Genomic DNA, 19,578 nt, shown 5'->3' on the forward strand with positions numbered 1-19,578 from the left:
TAGGGACAGGTATAGATTCAACCCCCTTGTGTAAAAACAGGTATAGATTCAATCCCCTCGTGTAGGAACAGGTATAGATTCAATCCCCTCGTGTAGGAACAGGTATAGATTCAATCCCCTCGTGTAGGAACAGGTATAGATTCAATCCCCTCGTGTAGGGACAGGTATAGATTCAATCCCTTCGTGTATGAACAGGTATAGATTCAATACCCTCGTGTAGGAACAGGTATAGATTCAATCGCTGGAAAAATTAAAGGTGGACAAGTTTCCCAATGTACAATTTGTAAAATGTTTGGAAACTGGGAGTATCTGATCTAGTTTTTTAATAGAACGAATGTGCTCCATAATTCTGACCTTCACTGGTCTGATTGTCCGCCCAACGAATCTTCGAACACAACCGCAGGTTAAGTAATAAATCACAAAATTACAATTATAATGAATAAAAACTGGAATTGTGTGTGTGTTTCTTACTGTGTACAATATCAATAGATTTGATAGGATTGGCATAGCAACAAATACAACATTTACCATATTTGAAAAAAAAAAAAAAAAAAAAATAACCAATGTATTAAATTTGATTCATGAACACGGTCTGACCTGGAGCTAAATAAACTAGGCGAAAGATAGGCTAAATCCTTGGCAAATTTTCTAAATGCAAATTTTGGTCCCTGTTCAATTGGCTCTAAGGTCTCCCTCCAAGGTGAGCACTTCCCAATGTTTCTGAATGATTGAGCGGATTTGATTTATGCCGTGTAATAAACAGCGGATTGGACCCTTCGGGAGTTCCCTGGTCTCTCCTTGATTTAAACCCCCCTGCCTAGTACCAGTCGAACCATAAGACAGTAACTCAGCATGAGTACAGAGTTTGGCATTCATGTAAGCCTCCTCTATTATTTATTTATAAAACATTTTACCAGGAAGTAATCCATCATGTAAAGCTGGGAGTGGGGGCGCTTCTTGTGATTTCACCTCCTTCTGATATTGGTATAATATAATAATTCTTGTAAAGAAATGTATTACTAGCCCTTCTGGCAGAAAATGACAGAGGTGAAGATATATTATCTTCTTACCTCCTGGTGGTTCTATAAGAAAACAAGATTAGTTTGGGTGTTTGACTCACATAACTGCCAAATAATCAGATATTCCCTCCTTGCAGATTTCAAAGACACCACAATATCTCCTCTACTCACTTAACAAGTGTGGATCCATGCTGGCAGTGGGCAGTGCTACTCTGGAGGTGTCAAGATAACATCCCTTTGTGTAGACAAAGGTGAAAAGGAACTTACCAGAGACAGGAAATGGAACAGTTTCCCTCTTTATTGGGATCAGATGTTCCTCTGTGTTCGTCTCTTCTTTCTCTGACTTAATCTCTAAACTCTCCAGCACAACCACTGGGAAACCTGGCAACAAGAAAAGGAAAATCCATCATGTTGTGCTGGATACTGTATACTGATTTCTATGGGGGAGGGGAGAAGTGATTGATTTTACTTTATTATTAACCCGTTGAGTGCTGAAGACGTTTTTACCCCCAAGTGCTGAAAACATTTCGGAGCTACCAATGTTTAAACCTCAATAACAATAATATCCTCAATATAAACTTAGACAAATTATTTTTTCATTAGGACAGGTATCTTATTATTGTATGCATGCTTTAATATTATTTCCCAAAATATTGTACACATTTCAGTCCATTTTTAAGCATACTGAATAAAGACAAGTGATGATGTACTGCTGCGGCACAGTTTATTCGAGCATTTGCCCGTTCTGTGCCGCAGCAGTAGCCTGGCGCGCGCCCGAGTGTGACGGGCGCACGCCGAAGCAGCGGAAGAGCGCCCTCCGATCGGGGCGCTCTCCCTACCGCTGCCGGGTCCGCCGGGTCCCCCGGAACCCCCTGCCGCTGTCCCGCGATCGCGGGACACCAGGGCTCCCTCGGGGAGCCCCTGGACACGCGTGCAGGGGGCGCACGCTCCCGATGACGCGTGACCGCGCGTCTATGACGCGCGGCACGCCGAGGGGCGGCCACTAGCAAGCCGGGAGATTTCCCGGCTTGCGGTACCGACCACACTTCAATAAAGTGTGTCGGTAGTGTAAGGGTACTTACCACAAACAGGAAAAGCATCTATTTCTTCCTTTATTGGTGTCAGATGTTCCTCTGTGTCTGTCTCTTCTTTCTCCGACTTAATCTCTAAACTCTGCGGGACATCCACTGGGGAACCTGGCAATAAGAATAGAGAAATCCATCATGTAAAGCTGGGAGTGGGGGCACTTCTTGTGATTTCACCTCCTCTGATATTGGTTTAATATAATACCTCTTGTAAAGAAATGTATTACTAGCCCTTCTGGCAGAAAATAACAGGTGAAGATATATTATCTTCTTACCTGATGTGGTCCTATAAGAAAACAAGATTAGTTTGGGTGTTTGACTCACATAACTGCAAAATGATCAGACATGTCCTCCTTGTTCTCATTCATACATTTTAATAATAAACGGCTTTCTAAGATTTCCCAAAATATTGCCGTCATTTCAGCCCATTGTAAAAAAAATACTGAATAAAGACAAGTGAGGATGTAAGGGTACTTACCACAAACAGGAAATGCATCTATTTCTTCCTTTATTGGGGTCCGATGTTCCTCTGTGTCTGTCTCTTCTTTCTCCGACCTAATCTCTAAACTCTCCGGTACAACCACTGGGAAACCTGGCAATAAGAAAAGTAAAATCCATCATGTAAAGCTGGGTGTGGGGGCTCTTCGTTTGATTTCACTTCCTCTGATATTGACATAATAAATTACATATTATAAAGAAATCTATTTCTAACCCTTCTGGCAGAAAATTATTTAAAAAGTTGAATATATTATCTGCTGATGATTCTATAAGATTAGTTTGGGGGTTTAACTGGCATAACTGCAAATAAATCAAATATTCCGTCCTTGCAGATTTCAAAGACACCAAAATATCTCCTCTACTCACTTAACAAGCGTGGATCCATGCTGGCAGTGGGCAGTGCTGCTCTGGAGGTGCTGGCAGGGGGCAGTGCTGCTCTGGAGGTGCTGGCAGGGGGCAGTGCTGCTCTGGAGGTGCTGGCAGTGGGCAGTGCTGCTCTGGAGGTGCTGGCAGTGGGCAGAGCTGCTCTGGGAGGTGCTGGGAGTGGGCAGTGCTGCTCTGGAGGTGCTGGCAGTGGGCAGTACTACTCTGGAGGTGCTGGCAGTGGGCAGTGCTGCTCTGGAGGTGCTGACCGAAAGTTACTTAATCTATATGTGTTGGATTTTAGAATGTGCCTGTATATCAAACAGAATTGGAATGATCAGTTTTTTGGACAAATATACAGCATTTGGTAAGAGCTTTTAAATCTAAGATTATTAACCCCAAAGGAGTCGGAGAAAACAGGGGCACCAAAAAAAAAAAAACATATGGTCCATCCTCAAACAGGACTTTCATTTCAAACTCTGCAAAACACATCAATGGATCAGGATTGTGACATAACCATCTAGTAAAACAAACCGTATAAAGAGTCGGAGAACAACAGCCAAAAGTCCAGCAATGTCCTCTCAGTGTAACATAGTAACATACTGTAATGTTCCATAGTATGAATAAAAAGCAGATACAGTACATGAGTGAGACTTTGATAAATGCTCCCGATACTCTCTCAGGTCCAGCAGTTCTGCTCCATACTGACACAGTCTCACTTTCCTATTTCATACGGTGAGAAGTGGGTAATGCAGAGGAACCAGTGCAGTAACTTCCCCTCACCTTACCCCACCATAATAAATAGGGGGGTTTGATCCCTCACACTTTCATCAATTTATTCCTCGATCAATATGTTACGGCATTACCGTCCTATTTAAAAAAGACACCACACATATACTTAACCTTTTAAAAGATGTGGTGTGGCATTGTGATTACATCCTATGCACAGTTGATGTTTCCTCCCTCTATACAATTATTGGTCACGCAAAGGGATGTGAAGCAGTGAGAAGGTTTCTAAATAAGAAAGGCACCTTAGACTTGGCTCAGATTGAACTAATTTTAGATGGAATTTTATACATTTTAACGCATCATTTATTTTGGTTCGAGGTCATGTTTTATTTACAAATGTGTAAAACCGCCATGGGGCACAGGTTTACACCAAGCTACACCAATATTTTATTTAGGCACATGGGCAGAAGATCATATTCTTAACAACAATCCGTTGGGCGCAAACCTGTTCCTATGGCGACTCTACATTGACGATATTATATTCATATGGAAGGGCGAAGACCAACTTTTAATTTCATTTATAGATTATCTTAATACCAATGTTTTAAATTTGACTCTTATTCCCATTTTTAACAAAACCAGTATCCCTTTTTTAGACTTATGCATCTTTATTAAGGATGATAAATATACATACTAGGACCCATTTAAAGATGTCGATTGTAACAATTTTATCTTAAAAATTCCAGCAGTCACCACAGAAGGTGGCTTGAGAAGGTTCCTTACGGTCAGTTTCAACTTGTCCGAAGAAACTGTTCTGAGCTGGACGATTTGAGGAAATAAATCAGAAATTCTAGAGAAAAAAAAAGCATTCAAAAGATAAAAATTATAATCCAGCGATCATTAAAGCAGAAACACTGGCATGCGCTTAAGAGGGTTCCAGTGATGAAAGATTTCTTGCCAGATAGCCCACAAGTATTTTTTTTCTAAAGCACGAAATCTAAAAAGGAGATTCGGACTCTGAGTGTATTGAAAAAGATTGATACAGGCAGGGAGATTACCTGGTTACCAGATAAACCAAGCGGGTTCTTCAAATGTCACCGTTGTACGGCCTGTAAATGTGGATCAAGAAAAAACGATAAATTTACTTCTCATAGTAATGGAAAAATTGCAGCCATTGCCAGTTTTTTAAACGGTAGGAGTAATTTTATAGTATACATGCTTACATGTCCTTGTGGTCTACACTATGTAGGCACCCGTCCTTTGAGGGTTAGGGTTTTGGAGCACATTAGAAACATCACACTGGGTCTGGAATCACACAATGTACCATTACATTTTAAGAGGGTCCATAATTCAGACCCTGTTGGTCTTGTGTATCTGGGAATAGAACAGATCAAAAATTGGAGAGGAGGTAATAGATTGTTACACCTATCACAGCGTGAATCATTTTGGATACACAGATTGAACAAGTTACATCCTTATGGTTTAAACATCCTTATGATTTATTTGATTTTACTGTAATGCTTTTTTAGTATGATTATCCTATTTTAGCATGGTCCCTTTCCATTTGTTATCTATTTGAAATATGACCCTCTTATATATGTAGCCCCGATCACTTTGGGTTCCCCCCTTTACCTCCGTTGCAGGGTGAGCGGGCCTTTGGACAAGCTGCCAGAGTGCAGGGAGCTCTCCGGTGCTTCGGAGGCTCCGCGGCGGCCCGCACGCTCAGGGCGCCGCCATGTTGGTATTTTGTGCATGCGCAATGGAGATGTTCGGCACGGTGGCCATTACGGAGTTCGCGCATGCGCAGAAGAAGTGCAAGGCTCTGCAAGGGACTACAGCCCCCAGAAGGCATAGGGGCATGTAAACACGTGACGCGAGGGAGCCAATTGCGCGGCTGGATTACCTGCAGACAGAAAGATACATTTTCACGCGCTGAGCCCAAGCCAGGAGTTGGAGCTGGGTCACAGATAGGGGAGGGTGTGTATGTGCAGGAAGCAGCAGCCCCTGCACTAGGCCTGGTTACTCCCTAGGCCCCAGCTAGGCCCCGATCCTATACCCTAGATTGTGGCTGCTATAGGGACAGGCCCATTAAGTAGGGACCTTGCCCCTGTAGTGGTTAATGAGATTCAGGGACACAGCTGCTATGCTGAGCGGCCTGATACCCATAGTCTGGGACCAGATTACTGGACTGAGATAGAGACTATCCTCACGACGGATCGCTCCACGCGGCGGCGGCGGACCCGTTGCAGCGAATATTGTTGGATCGGCAGATCCCTTTGCTTGTCTTAGTCAGCGCGCTCGGGTGTGGACACACCCGGCAAGTACCTTTCCACCAAAAGTGCACCAACACACTGTACAGTGAAGGCGCTGATCACGCCTAAGGGGGTTGGCATCTTTTGGAGACAGTGGGTAAAGTAACCAAGGGACTCCTCTGGTACGGTGGACACGGTGTGGGAATACACGGTGGTGGGACGAAGCCCTGCACGGTGAGGTATAGCTGTAACCAGTAGTGTTATTATTCCATCTATGCTGTCTATGGTTAAGTGTCACAGTAAAGGTTATTGTTATAATCTGTGGACTATTATTATTTGTTCCTGTTCGGGGTTATCCCACTTAGTTAGGATCCCGTGCAGATGGAGGCGCTGTCACCTAATAATTGAAGTACACCCCAGGCTCCCAGTGGCGGAGGCTAAGGCCTTCTGTGAGCTTATCAGGTAAAGCACCACACCTGGTAATACATGTAGATTCCCCCACATGATCCCTAATTGTGATTGGGGGGGGGGGGGGAAGTTTGCTACATATAATCAATATAAAATAAGAAATATATAAGTATTTATTTCTGTATTTTGCAATAATTAATAAGGAGTGGTTTGTTGTTGTTTTATTCTTCAAAATCCCTAATCTAATGACCCTAATGATTTTTTTTCTTTGTTTTTAGATTCACTAATTTTGAAATCTAATTTTATTAAATCATTTGTATTTTGTAATTTATTATGTTTATTAAATGGACTTGCTATTTATGTTCTTATTTAGATTAATATGTTTATCTGTATTGTCAATTTGTTTTACATAGATATTCATGTGTATGCATAAAGCTTTCCTTTGTTCTATTGAGAGCATTTTGTATCTTTTTCTGAGATGCAATGAATGTCCCTGTGTTGATAAAGTTTATTCTATTTGTAAGCCATGTTAGGAAGGGCATTGAAGCAATTTCTGTCCACAACCAATCACTGTGCACGATGCGTGACGTCACGAACGTGATGACATCAGCATGGGCAAAATCGGAGGGGGCTCTAAAAGAAGAAAAAAGGCATAGATAAGATTATATTAACCACTGAAGAAGCTCTTTATGAGTGAAACGTGTCTGGAGACATTTAGCAGTACCCTGAGACTGGTAATCGGTTTTGGGGACATTACAGAAGTACCCTGAGATTGGTCATTTGTTTTTGGTGGACTTTGTTGGGGATTTTGGATGTCTGGACACTTACTGTTCCTGCATCTGGATATCGCTGACTGTGGGTGGCCACCGCAGACATCTATACCAGGCAGGACTGTTGCAGCTCCTCATCACCTCTGACCCAGGGTGTTCCAAATGCCTAACGCTACAGTATTTCTGTAAGTGCAATATCTTTCTGTCTGATTAAATTGACATACTCCACTATCTGTGCCTTTTCTAATCTCTATATGCTGAATCTCCCTCCTGCCTCGGAGGGATACTGCCAAGATCTCATTTGAAGATTTCTACCGTGAGTTGGTCACTCGGAACAAGCACACTGCCTACTTTTCTCTGCACCATTGTGAGTGGATCACCTACACAATAACACTTATATTGTTTTATACACAGTGTGCAATATATATATAAAAAGAAGATTATATATATATATATATTTTTTTTTCTCTTATTTTTTATATCACTTGGATATATTTGCGCTCCTGATTTCTGCTCTGTTCAAATGATAAATAAATATAATGTGCTCTAGCACAATATATAACTATGAGGCATCGATGTCCACACTGAAACCACAACGTTCATCTTGTTCCCTGGCAGTCCTGTACTCCCGCCCACACTGAGACTGCAGGGGCCATGTTGGTGACTGGCGTCCTGCCTATAGAGAGGCAGGACTTCCTCCAGGATGTTGCCAGAGTATAGTTCCTGCTGATGTTCACCCTGCCTTGTTTCCTGCCTGTGACCCCGACTTTGCGCCTCTGCCTGGATCATTGCCTGTGACCCACAACCCAGCACTGGAAAACCTCAAAGATATTATCACAGAACTCCAACCGAGACTATACGAGGACGACCTCCTGACACAGATTCTTCCTACACCACCTCTTCTTTCATACAAACAGCCTCCTAATCTCTCTATAGTCTAATAAACAGAAACCAACTCCCCCCGGGAGAGCAACACAAGGCACATATCCTTGCAACAGTCCAGGAGGCAAAACATGTAACAATATCTCCACAGTGGACACTATCCACACCCCCCAAAATAACCAAATCTAAATCCAAGGGACATACACGTGCCAATCCTCCAACGTAGTCTCCTCCATTCAATGCAGGAAATGTCCCAATACAGGATATGTAGGAGAAATGCTCACATTGCACAGCAGGATGAATGCTCACAGACTCACTATCTCACACACACACAAACCAATAGGAGAACATTTCTCACAGCCAGGTCACTCCATCTCTGACCTTTCTGTGCTGGTCCTGAAAGGACAACTCGGAAATACACTAGTGTCACGCTGTGCTGCCCGCAGACCAGACTTGACCTCTGTGCTGAGGTGGGAAGTGGAGTAATACGCACCCACAGCTGAGAGGGCGTGTCCGGGATGTGGTGTTTGACGTGGCCAAGCCTGGGTACACGGGTAAGAATAGTAATGGTACTTGCCGGATCCAGGGAAGGAGAAGGTACCGTAGTAATATCCGAAGCCGAGGGTCTGTGGTATGAGAGATCCGGGAAGTCGTGGTGCGCGAGCCAAGTCCGAGGGTCCTAGAGGTAATGTAGCCAGATGGGAGCCGAGATCGGGAGCCAGAGGGGGTAGTCAGACAAGATGGGTCAAAGCTGCAGAAAACGAGACAAGAAGCGCGGCACAGGATCCAGACAATACAAGGAGTGAGGTACTATGCAGAGCAAGGAGGAAGTGACAGAGCAGGGTATAAGTATCGCAAGAGAAAAATCAGAGCAGGGGGCTTGGCGGTGGCTTGCCAAGGAGCAGCTCCGGACTGGACGGGAGGGAATGGTTGTTGGGAATCAGCTGTGAGCATAGGGGGCGTGGCGGCAGGTCCCGCGGTGGGCGGGAGGCGGAGGCAAAGTCCGGGTGCGAGGCATAAGCAACGAGGAATGGCGCGCGTTCTGTAACATGCGCGCGTGCATGTGAGATGGCAGCGGTGTGAGTGACCGCCGTGGCGGAACAGGAGGTAGGTGCCTAGAGCCGGCGAGGGTACAGACGGGAGGCAGGGACAGCAGCCGCTGTGGTATAGGATGGAGGTAAGGAGGCAACGTGGCCCGATTCCTTACAACTAGAAAGAAGAACTTGGGAACTGAAATTCAGGCACTTTTTTTATTCCAATAATAATGGTTTGAATTGAGATTTGAGATTTATGACACATTACAGTAAACATGCTCTTATATTAGAGACATGTATGTACTATTATCTCTACTCGCATTGCTTTCATGCCCCAGTCTTTGTGCATAGGTATGCATGATTGCATGGGTACATGTATCCCCACATATAATATATAGCCAGGACTGTTTTTTGGCTACCAGTCTGCCCTCCCTGACATGCAAGGCCTGGTAAGAACAGGCAGTGCCAATTATTGGTTATCCCCACACCCAGCAGCACTCGAGTGACAGAGGAGGAGGTGAGACTAGGCCTGGGTTCTGCCCAATCCTGGGTTCAGACCTAGTGCCTTCCCCCTGCTGCACTTAAGGGAGTTGCCATCCCAAAGTATTCAGTGTGTCTCTACCCTGAGAGACATGTAGCTCACAGGTTGCCCGAGTCTTGGCCTTCCCTGTTCCTCTTCCCCTTGGGGGAAAGTGAGTGACTATCATTCCCCTGGCCCAGATAGAAGATCAAGGAGGAGAAGGACTGCTTCAGGTGCCTCAAGGGCCTGAAGTGGATGTCCAGGGACCATCCTACATTTGGAGACCAGAGCTTAGACTGTATCGCGGAGAAGCCTGCCTTTATACTGTGGTGCAGAAGAATAATACCGGTTCCAGTTATCTATACCTCTTGCCTGGTGTGTAATATTTCTGGGGGGAGAGGAACCCATTTCTACCGTTGGAGATTGACTCCATACATCTGGAGCCTACGGCAAATGGAGGTGCTGTGTCACTAGAGCTAAATGTCGGTATGTACCCCAGAAGTCTGTCCTGCAGTCCTCACAAACATCGGCGGACTACTCAGCAGGATGTGAGCCAACAGGTAGCATGCACCTGGTAACAGGTTAATCTCCCATTGGGTGGGGGAAACACACACACACATAAAAAATGAATAGAGGATACCGTTCTGTGGTATTGGTATAGTCTATTCATTTTTGATTATTGTCCTGGAACAGGATTATCTCATTCCTGTGTTATTTGCAGCTCACAGTCAGTTGCTGTCTCTTTAGTTCAGCTGCCTGTCATTTTTTCTGTCCTAGAAGCTAGCTGCATGTGAAAGGCAAAATTTTGATACACATGTTGTTTACACAGCCCTAGTCAGTGAGTTGCTATAGCAACCTCTGAGATCTTTCTCAGAATGTGCTATTCAGAATGTGCTGACAGTTAGTCTGTCCCTAGACTATTCCTGTTACCCAGATTCCCCTACACTTTCTTTTCACACTGGACTCTGAGTGAGTACCTGCCTGCTATTAGCCCCAGCAAAGCCTTTATGTTTTTACACTGCCTTACCTTAATACACTGCACTTCAGACAGAGAAGCACTCTCTACCCACACTACATCTGCAAGTACCTTTCTTCCTGTGATTTTCCCTCAATAAAACTAAGAAAGACAAAAGGACTTGTTGTGCTTTGGAAGAGGGAAGGTATGAGTTAAGCTAACTGGAATTAATCATACATCATACGTGACCCTGGTTCCAGGATAATTATTAAAGCTTGGCTAAAACGGTACAGAGATACATACATACATTTGTAACGGGTTTTCCCCCCCCCCAATCTCACATTGGCCCGGGTACTCTTGCACCAACCCCCATTACGTGTTCGTGTCTGGTGGTGCACCTGCAGGCAACAGGGCTCCTGAGTCTCCCGCTTGATGGTATTAGGGGATGTCATCCAGAAAGGATGCTGAGGTAGTGTGTGCGAGTCCTACCTATATCCAGTGCAGCGCCTCCACCTCATCAGGATCTGTGCTTCCGCAGGGAGATGGTCCTGGTAAGGAACTCCTTCTTGGTGGTGCCATCCACTGCTGAGTAACTTCACACTCACACAGTGGAGGTATATTCGAACAGGGCATCTTTATTGATGGTGGTATGGGCAAGCTGCCCCTCACAGATAACAGCTCAGCCACTCATCTCTTTGTAGCACTCTCTTAGGAAGGTCCCTTCTCTAATAGAGCTGCTTTCCACCTATCCTCTCAGAGAGATTCCCCAGCTTCTCTGGCTGCTGTAAGCTCCTCTCTTGAGCTGCTTTGTCTCTCTCAGCTCCTCTAACTCTGCTGCATCTGCTCACTGACTCACAGCTAGCAGGAGACACTGCAACATTGTTGCAGACCTTCACGTGCCTCTCAGTGAACAGAGGCAGCACAACAACAGGAAACTGAACTAATAACTTTAGGCAGTGCTGTGTCTTATATCACCCCCCAGAGAACAAACATGCTCTGTATCACTAAGTGGGAACACACCGCATGTTGTCACTTCCTTTGGGGACATATGACACCTCACCAGGGTGTGAGGGCAAACCTCATGATTGTTGCTGGCAATCCTGCATACTTACCAGGTTTACTGCCAGCATGAGAAAGAGATATGTACACCAATCTTATACATGGCTACACATACATACATACATACATATATATAGATTAGCTAGATGTATATATAACGTTACCATCCGAGGACTGATAAAGTAGAGACAGCACATAGTAGGAAGATGACAAAAGGTTATATTGGCTTAAACAGCACCACAGATAACCGACGTTTCGACCCCAGAGCGGTCTTTTTCAAGGGGATGTGTATACAGTGCGACCAACAACTGAATGCATATATACCTGAAAACCCAGTGACTCCACTCATACACAATCAGATTAACCAACAACATGTGTACATACACTGGCGACACACTTTATTCGAGCTTGGCTAGTCCCACGAATTCGGGTATACCCGGGTGTATTGAGGTTTGTGACTGTTTTCTGCCCGAGTGCATTGAGTTATTTTCCGGCAGGGATTGAAGCATTTTATTCCCGCTGGCTGCAATACTGCACAGTACATATATATATACTGCATTACAATTCATGAATTTATGCCATCTGGTAGACACGCGAAGCATTGCAGCCTATTAAATCCTAATCATTATCATTTAACAGATCAGCCGCCCATCAGCCAGGCATGAACCCAGGCTGGGAAGGCAAATGCAACGGGGCTTGCCAGAGGTGAGGAGCGGCGCATTCCAGGTATCTGCCAGGTACATACCGGGTATTTGCTCGAATAAAGTGTGTCGGTGCAGTAACAGGTGCTTCCCATGAGATCCCAAAATCACAAACGAGCGGCCATCTTGGAGTGAATTTCTCAGGTATACAGGAGGCTTCCAGTGTTAAACTCAGCTGATCGCTCCCAGCCACTCAGGATCTGCGTGTCTGGTGGTCATGGCACCCCGCATGGCAATAGGCAATCTCCCATGCAAGAAAGTAGTAAAGGCCACTATGGGGTACTGTCTGCCTGTAAAGCAGAGCGGGCTGCCGAAACGGGATATGCTCTCCCTATGGTGGATCGCATTAGTGCCCTCTCCGCCCGGCAATGCTAGGCGTCTGCTGTTGCATAGCAACCGACCGTGCGCATGCGCACGGAGTACAGAAGAAGGCGGGCGGCCATCTTGGAGGGGGATAGAGAGCTGCCGGCAAAGCTGAGCGTCGCTAGGTCGCATAGCAACCAGCCCTGCGCCTGTACATTGCAGCCAGCATAGTGTGAAATGGGGAGACCATGGGAAGATACATTAAAACCTCAGGGGGGCCATATAGGAAGGGTAGGTGAGACAGTGGGGGAGACACATAGTGAAATGAATATAGAAGAGCGGACAAGTCAGCTCAAAATACTAATATACAAACTATACAAACAGTAGTAAGCATCTTCAGCAGCAGGGCATAACCACATTCACAGAGTGTATAATCAGCTAGTGTCACAGCTACTCTACATACATGTGACAAGTACTGATTAGGCTACACAGGACAACAGTAGTATGAAAAGGCCAGGAGGCAACTACAAACAAGTTCTCAAAAACGGGCAACCGGTAATAAGCTAAAAGTGAAGTCAGGCTGCTGGAGCAGACTAGTAGGTCAAAGAGAAATCAGTAGGGGCAAAGGGAAGCTAGTATAGGGCAAAGAATAAGCCACAGATAAGTCAATGACCAAATACATATTAGTAAAACATGGATAGTGCTGCCACTGAGTAGCCAATCACAAAGGCAGTACTCATAAGCCGCACGGCCTAAAACCATACGAACAGTGCAATCAGATACACAATATTCCCATTGCAACATGTTCACAGAAAGCAGCCAAGATTCAGGTCCTCATTTAGCCCTTTAGGCCTCGTTCAGGGTGCCAGCTGCAGGAGTTGGAGGGAGGGCGGGAAGGCGGCAGTGCGGCAGTTTGCTGGGCGATCTGTGTTTATCCCCCAGCAGACTTTTCAGCGTTGAGGAGGGGGCGGGGAGGGGGCAGGGTTACACACGGCAGGTTAAGTATCGAGGTTGCAGTCATGAAATCATTCTCAAGAATGATTTCATTGGCTGCCTAGGTCCCTGTGACGCTGCTGCAGCTCCAAAAAACGAAATTTTTGTTTATTGAAACTGTAGCCAGCTTCAACTCCTGGCTTCGGAGACAGGGCAGTTGCTACCCTGACAACCAGTATTCAAATTGAATACTTTGTTTCTCACGGCAGCACGCACGGCAGCACGTCCTCCCTCCGAAGCCAGCACCCTGAACGAGGCCTCAGTCGACATAGTGTTCAGTCTGTGTATCATTTTGGCCTCTAGTTGTAAGAGGAGTTTGTTCCTATTGCCCCCCCTAATGGGGACATGAGCCTGGGCAATAGGCATACAGCGAAACGTCGCAAGGCTGTGCTGTTTTTCTTTAAAATGCCTTGCAACAGGTAGATAGTTCAAATCCCTCGCCTGTATCAGAACTCACTAGGGCCTTCCTTATTGTTGATCAATGCATTGCTATGCGTTCTTTAAGCATTCTGGGCGTTTCGCCCACATACAGTAGAAGAGGCCACAGGGACACTTGACAAAGTACAGTATACCACAAATTTTGATTCGCAATTAAGGAAATCACGGATCTTAATTGGATCAACAATAAGGAAGGCCCTAATGAGTTCTGATACAATGACACGAGAGGGTATAAATGGCACACCACTGTTTAGAAAAATACATTTACAGTGTATTCCCTTTTGGTGCTCACCTCCTGCTGATCCCGGCGTCCCAAAGCTGGATCCACATAATAGCAATAACAAGAAATAGAAGGAGCACACAAAAGACTGTGGTAGAGTCAAAAAACTTTAAAGTCTATTAAATACACCAGAGCCAATAACAAGGTAACGTTTCTGGACACAGAGTTCCTTTTTCCGACCAAACACCTCTGATACAGGTGAGTACAACCTAAATATAAACTATATACAGTACTAATAATTCAAACATATAAAAACACAAAGATATAATAACTGTGAGATACCAGTCCCTTATCAATATTCCACAGGGAAACGTCCACTGCAATTCCACGCTCCGGCTGCTATCAAGTGAAAGAACCAACCCCAGGAACCTACAAAGAAAAAGAAGAAAGCGCACGGCCCATAGCGTGATACTGTATCACTTTTAATATAAAAATTAAAGGGGAAATAAGCTCACTCACAAAAACAAAAAAAACTTTGAAAAAAAGTCTCAAGCAGAGACGAAACGCGTAAGGACGACACAGCGACACTACGTCATCATTGGTGGACCGGAAGCTGGCCGGACCCCCGCTGTTTCTGGCTGTCGGTGCGTGGAGCACATGCTCTCCTGTCTGTCCTTGGGACTACCATCTCACAGGGAACCTCTCTATCGGTGCAGCCCAAGAAGGAGGGGGACAGACGGGGTATTTATACCGCTGACTACACGGATGATCCACCGGGACTTCTGCCAGTTACCGTGTGATGTATATCACTACATGCTTGTAATTTTACTATTTTTGTGAGGGAGCTTATTTCCCCTTTTATTTTTATATTAAAAGCGATACAGTATCACGCTATGGGCCGTGCGCTTTCTTCTTCTCGCTTTCCCCCCAAAGTACTGGAGTGCCTAGGCACATAACCCATTCGTATCCACAGACCAGTCCCTCCCCAAAGAGCGTGTGTGGGATTGCGCTACCCACAGTGTGTATGGCCGTTGGTGCATATGGATGTAATACCTCCCTGGAGTCAGTCCAGACCAGGCCAACCGAGCAGCTGAGCCCGAGGATCTGCCGAATCCTCTTTCGCTCTAATCCTCAGGCGGATGCCTCTGGAGGGGTCTCCCGCTGTAGTGTGCCTTTGTAAAATTGTCTCTAATGGGGTCTGCCTGGATCTGGTCCCAGACTGCAGGCTATACCTCACCACGTGGCGTGATCACCGTATCCCTGACACTATGCAGTAATGGGGAAGCGTCCCTACCTATGGGCCTTCCCTTGCAGCACACACAACTAGAGTGAGTCGGGGCCCAGCTGGGACCTGGGGGAAATCTGGCCAAGTCCAGCGGAGCACAGCTCCCTGGACATTACCTTCTTCCTCTCCATCCTGCTCCTGACTGGCGCGATGAGCGCACAAAACGTATCTCTTTTGGAGCTCCGTGGGTCCAGCAGCCTTAATGGCTATGCTGGCCAATGTGACCAGCAGCCCCTGCTGGGATATGTAGTTCCACACGGAGCCTTATTCTAAAATGGCCACCACAACCTTTTCTATTGCGCATGGCAACTTGCCATCTGCGCATGCGCACACCATCTAAGATGTCGGCGCCCTACCGTCGACCGGATCGTCAGCCTCAATACACCTGCCGATGGGGTCACAACTTCCTGGCGGGTCTTCCCGCCACTCCGGCAACACCTGGTAGCCCAGCGGTATACTCCCCCGTAGCTGCAACGGAGGCAAGGGGGACCAGGGGTGAACCCGATTACATATACTCTATATTATATTACACTGTTTTTCTGTATTTCTGCCACACCTGATGCAGGACCCTGAGAGGTTTGAAAGTTTGTAGCTTGTTGGTCCAATAAAAGGCATCATATCCCCTCCTCCCTCTCGTTACTACAAGCAATGTTTCATGGATTCCTACAGCTAATAGTACTGTATCACCGGATCTTCTAACTTTCTGTTATCTCTGTATATTTGCACCATTTACAAAATGAGGGGTTAACCCCTTGCATACACAGAGACCCAGACACACATACATGTCCGGTATAAATCTCTCTTTTTACCGGACAGAGTAACCAAATACCGGGCGATCCTGTTCAATACCGGACGCCTGGCAATCCTACTTCCACAGTATGTCTCTGCTTTTTATTTTCACACCAGCATACCTGCTTCAACCTCCTTATTTCCCACTTCCTATCTACAGCCATTGTACCCAAATATCCCCCTTACATACTGTATATTATATTGTGTTTCTGTATTTCTGTCACACCTGATGAAGGACCCTGAGAGGTTATAAAGCTTGTAACATTTCAACTACTTGTTGGTCCAATAAAGGCATCATATCCCCTCCTCCCTCTCCCTCCTGTTACTACAAGCAATGTGTCATGGATTCCTACAGCTAATAGTACTGTATCACAGGATCTTGTACCTTTCTGTTATCTTTGTGTAACCATGTTTAAAAATGGTATACAGTTCTTTCCCATGCTGGCAGTAAACCTGGTAAGTATACAGGATTGCCAGCATCAATCATGGAGGTTTGCCCTCACGCCCTGGTGAGGTGTCATATGTACACCAGGGGAGTGGTAACATACTCTGTATCCACTCTTAGGACACAAGGGGTGTGACTATTCCCTAGGTTATATAAGACACAACACTGCCCAAAGTTAGTGTGTTGTTCCAGAGATTCTATAGTTGCAGTTTAAGGTTGATCAAGGTCTGCTGCAGTAAGGCTGGCAGACATAGAAGAAGTGTTTACACTGTGTCCAGGGACCTGGCACAGGGGGTGATCTCCCTGAGGGGAGAGGTGATCCAACTCCATTGGGAGGGCAGATAGATCTTCTGAAGGACAGTGCTGTGAAAGATGAGCGGCTGAGCTGACCGCTGTGAGGGGGAGTCTGCCTGAACCATCAATAAAGATGCCCTTATTCACAAGAACCTCTCATGTGTGAGTGTGAAGTTACTCCGCAGAGGAAGGCACCACAGAGGAAATCCTCATCAGAACCATCTCCTTGCGGACGCAGAGATCCTGATGAGGTCGAGGCGCTGCACTGTATGTAGGTAGGACTCACGCACACTACCTCAGCTGCCTATCTGGGCTGACATTCCCCAAACACCATCATGCGGGAGACTCAGGAGTCCAGTAGCCAACAGGTGCACCACCAGACACGACCATGTAATGGGGACTGGTTAGACCACAGGGGCCAATGTGAGATTGGGTGGGTCAGGAAGGTCCCGAAAATCCGTTACATTTGTATATTTGCACCTTTTAGAAAATGAGTGGTTAACCCCTTGTATGCTACCGATTTGAGACTACCACATGCTTGGGTTTCTATATGGTCGGCACATACAGAGACCCAGACACAGCACCCACCTCTGTGCCTGGGGTCACCCTGCTCTCCCTCAGCTGTAGTTCTGCACTGCAGATTGGGGAGGGAAGAAGGCTCTGTGTCTCACTTCTAAGGCACGTTCTATAGTGCCGGGCGCATGCTACGCCGTGGGCGCGGATTTTTAGTTGGCTGACGTTAGTCAGCCTTTCTATAGAAGGGCCGCGCGCGCACGGCAGAGAGAGGGGAGTTGACAGACAGCGGCGAAGATGAGGAAATTCATCTTTTCGCGCCGCTGCCTGCGCTCAAATGTATGTATGTGTGTGTGTGTGTGTGTGTGTATATATGTATGCATGTGTGTGTGTGTATGTATTTGTGTGTCTGCGCTAATCTAATAATTTTTTTATTTTTAAGTTTTTTTTTTTAAATAAATAAATGACACAAACAAACACAAACACACACACTGTATACTGTATACTCACACAGTATACTCACGAAAAGCATGCAGCACGTGGACGCGCTTTCATGCTGTATAGAACGGCCCTATGTCTGCGTCCCCGCTGGCGCTGAGCACGCTCATGCTTAGAACATGAGCGCCGGGTGTCCTGCAATTGCGCACGCGGGGGGGGGAGGAGAGAGGGGTGCAATTGCGGGCAATCGAGCAAGCAGGAAAGTTTAAAAATTTCATTTACAAAAGCACCGAGCGTGTGCCCGCACATTTGTGAGCTTATATATATATGCAAGTCGCGCCGCCCGCTCAGCGCTAGCGGGGACGCAGCCTGAAGCTCCAGCTCTGCAAAGACCTCTCCACCCCCCACTCTCTCTCCTCAGACCTACTCCCTCCCCCCCCCCATCCCCCGGTGTCACAGACACATTCTTTAAAACTGGGACATGAGAGAATGCAGCAGATATTTGGGACATCAGAACATACTGTCAGACCAGGACTGTCCCCGGGCAAACGTGTCAGCCTCACACAGAGAAGCTATAGCCCATAACACACACATAATGCTGGCCCCTGTGGTAATGAAGGAGTTAAACTCCAACCAATACTCCCTCAATCTAATTACTTTCTAACTCTATTTAATAACTTTCCCAATCTTATCCTCACTGATCCCTAATGTTAATTCCCAATGTAAAATAACCCCCATTATCTCCCAGTCCCTGTGATACAGGAGGAGTAACCCCCCCAGTGCCAGAGGCTCCCCCTCACTATCAGAGGCTCAGCCTCTCAGGCTCCTGTGTGTAAGGAAGCTCAGAGCAGCACTGGGATAATGTGCACAGGTCACACAAGGGAGGGGAAGGGAGGAGGAGGAAAGCACTTACCCAATAACACAGGCTGAAGATCTCTGTGCAGCAGGGGGTGGGCAATGTGAGGGGGGCACAGGAAAAGGGACTTAGAGGCTGCAGAGCCTATTCCTCAGTGTGTCCCCCCCTCAGTGCCTGAGATGTGCACTTTATCCCCTCCTCACTGTGTGTGTACTTCCTATGGAGGGTGGGGGGAGCCCCTGTGATCTCTCAGTCCTTCCCTGTGGGAGTGACCTGGATTCCCCCCTCAGGATGTGGGACAGTCTGTGCTCAGGATCAGGTTGCATGCTGGGAGTGGGACAGCCCTTCCTATCACACTCTGTGCTTTGTGTGAGCAGGGACATGTGGTGTCACTGAAGCAGTGTGTGTGTGTCTTTGTGTTATCATTGCTGTATCTGTAGCCTCAGGAGACAGGGAGGTCTGACTATCAGTGCAAAAGTGGTGCAATTATGGGGCAAACACTGCACCAGATGTATCAAAGAAAACCTCCTGTTGCTAATTTGGGATCTTTTCTTTGATTCATATGGTGCAGAATAATTGCCCCTAAATATCACCCCCTTTTGCTTTGATACCCATGTCCCACTGTGTGTGTCTCTACAAACTCCCTACATTCATGTCCGGCTGTAAAAATAAGAGATGAAACAATTACAGGATCCTTGTGTAGCCCAGTCTCCTGGGACTACCTATTCT

The 19,578-nt window shown here is 46.2% G+C and overlaps 1 pseudogene; it reads right to left on the minus strand.

The window, feature by feature from the left end:
- LOC142488402 (uncharacterized) overlaps window positions 1-19,187 on the minus strand; it is a 31,961-nt pseudogene extending 12,774 nt beyond the window's left edge.
- Window positions 19,188-19,578: the final 391 nt, after the last annotated feature.

The sequence above is a fragment of the Ascaphus truei genome, chromosome 2 (assembly GCF_040206685.1).
Source record: "Ascaphus truei isolate aAscTru1 chromosome 2, aAscTru1.hap1, whole genome shotgun sequence".
Taxonomy (NCBI): domain Eukaryota; kingdom Metazoa; phylum Chordata; class Amphibia; order Anura; family Ascaphidae; genus Ascaphus; species Ascaphus truei.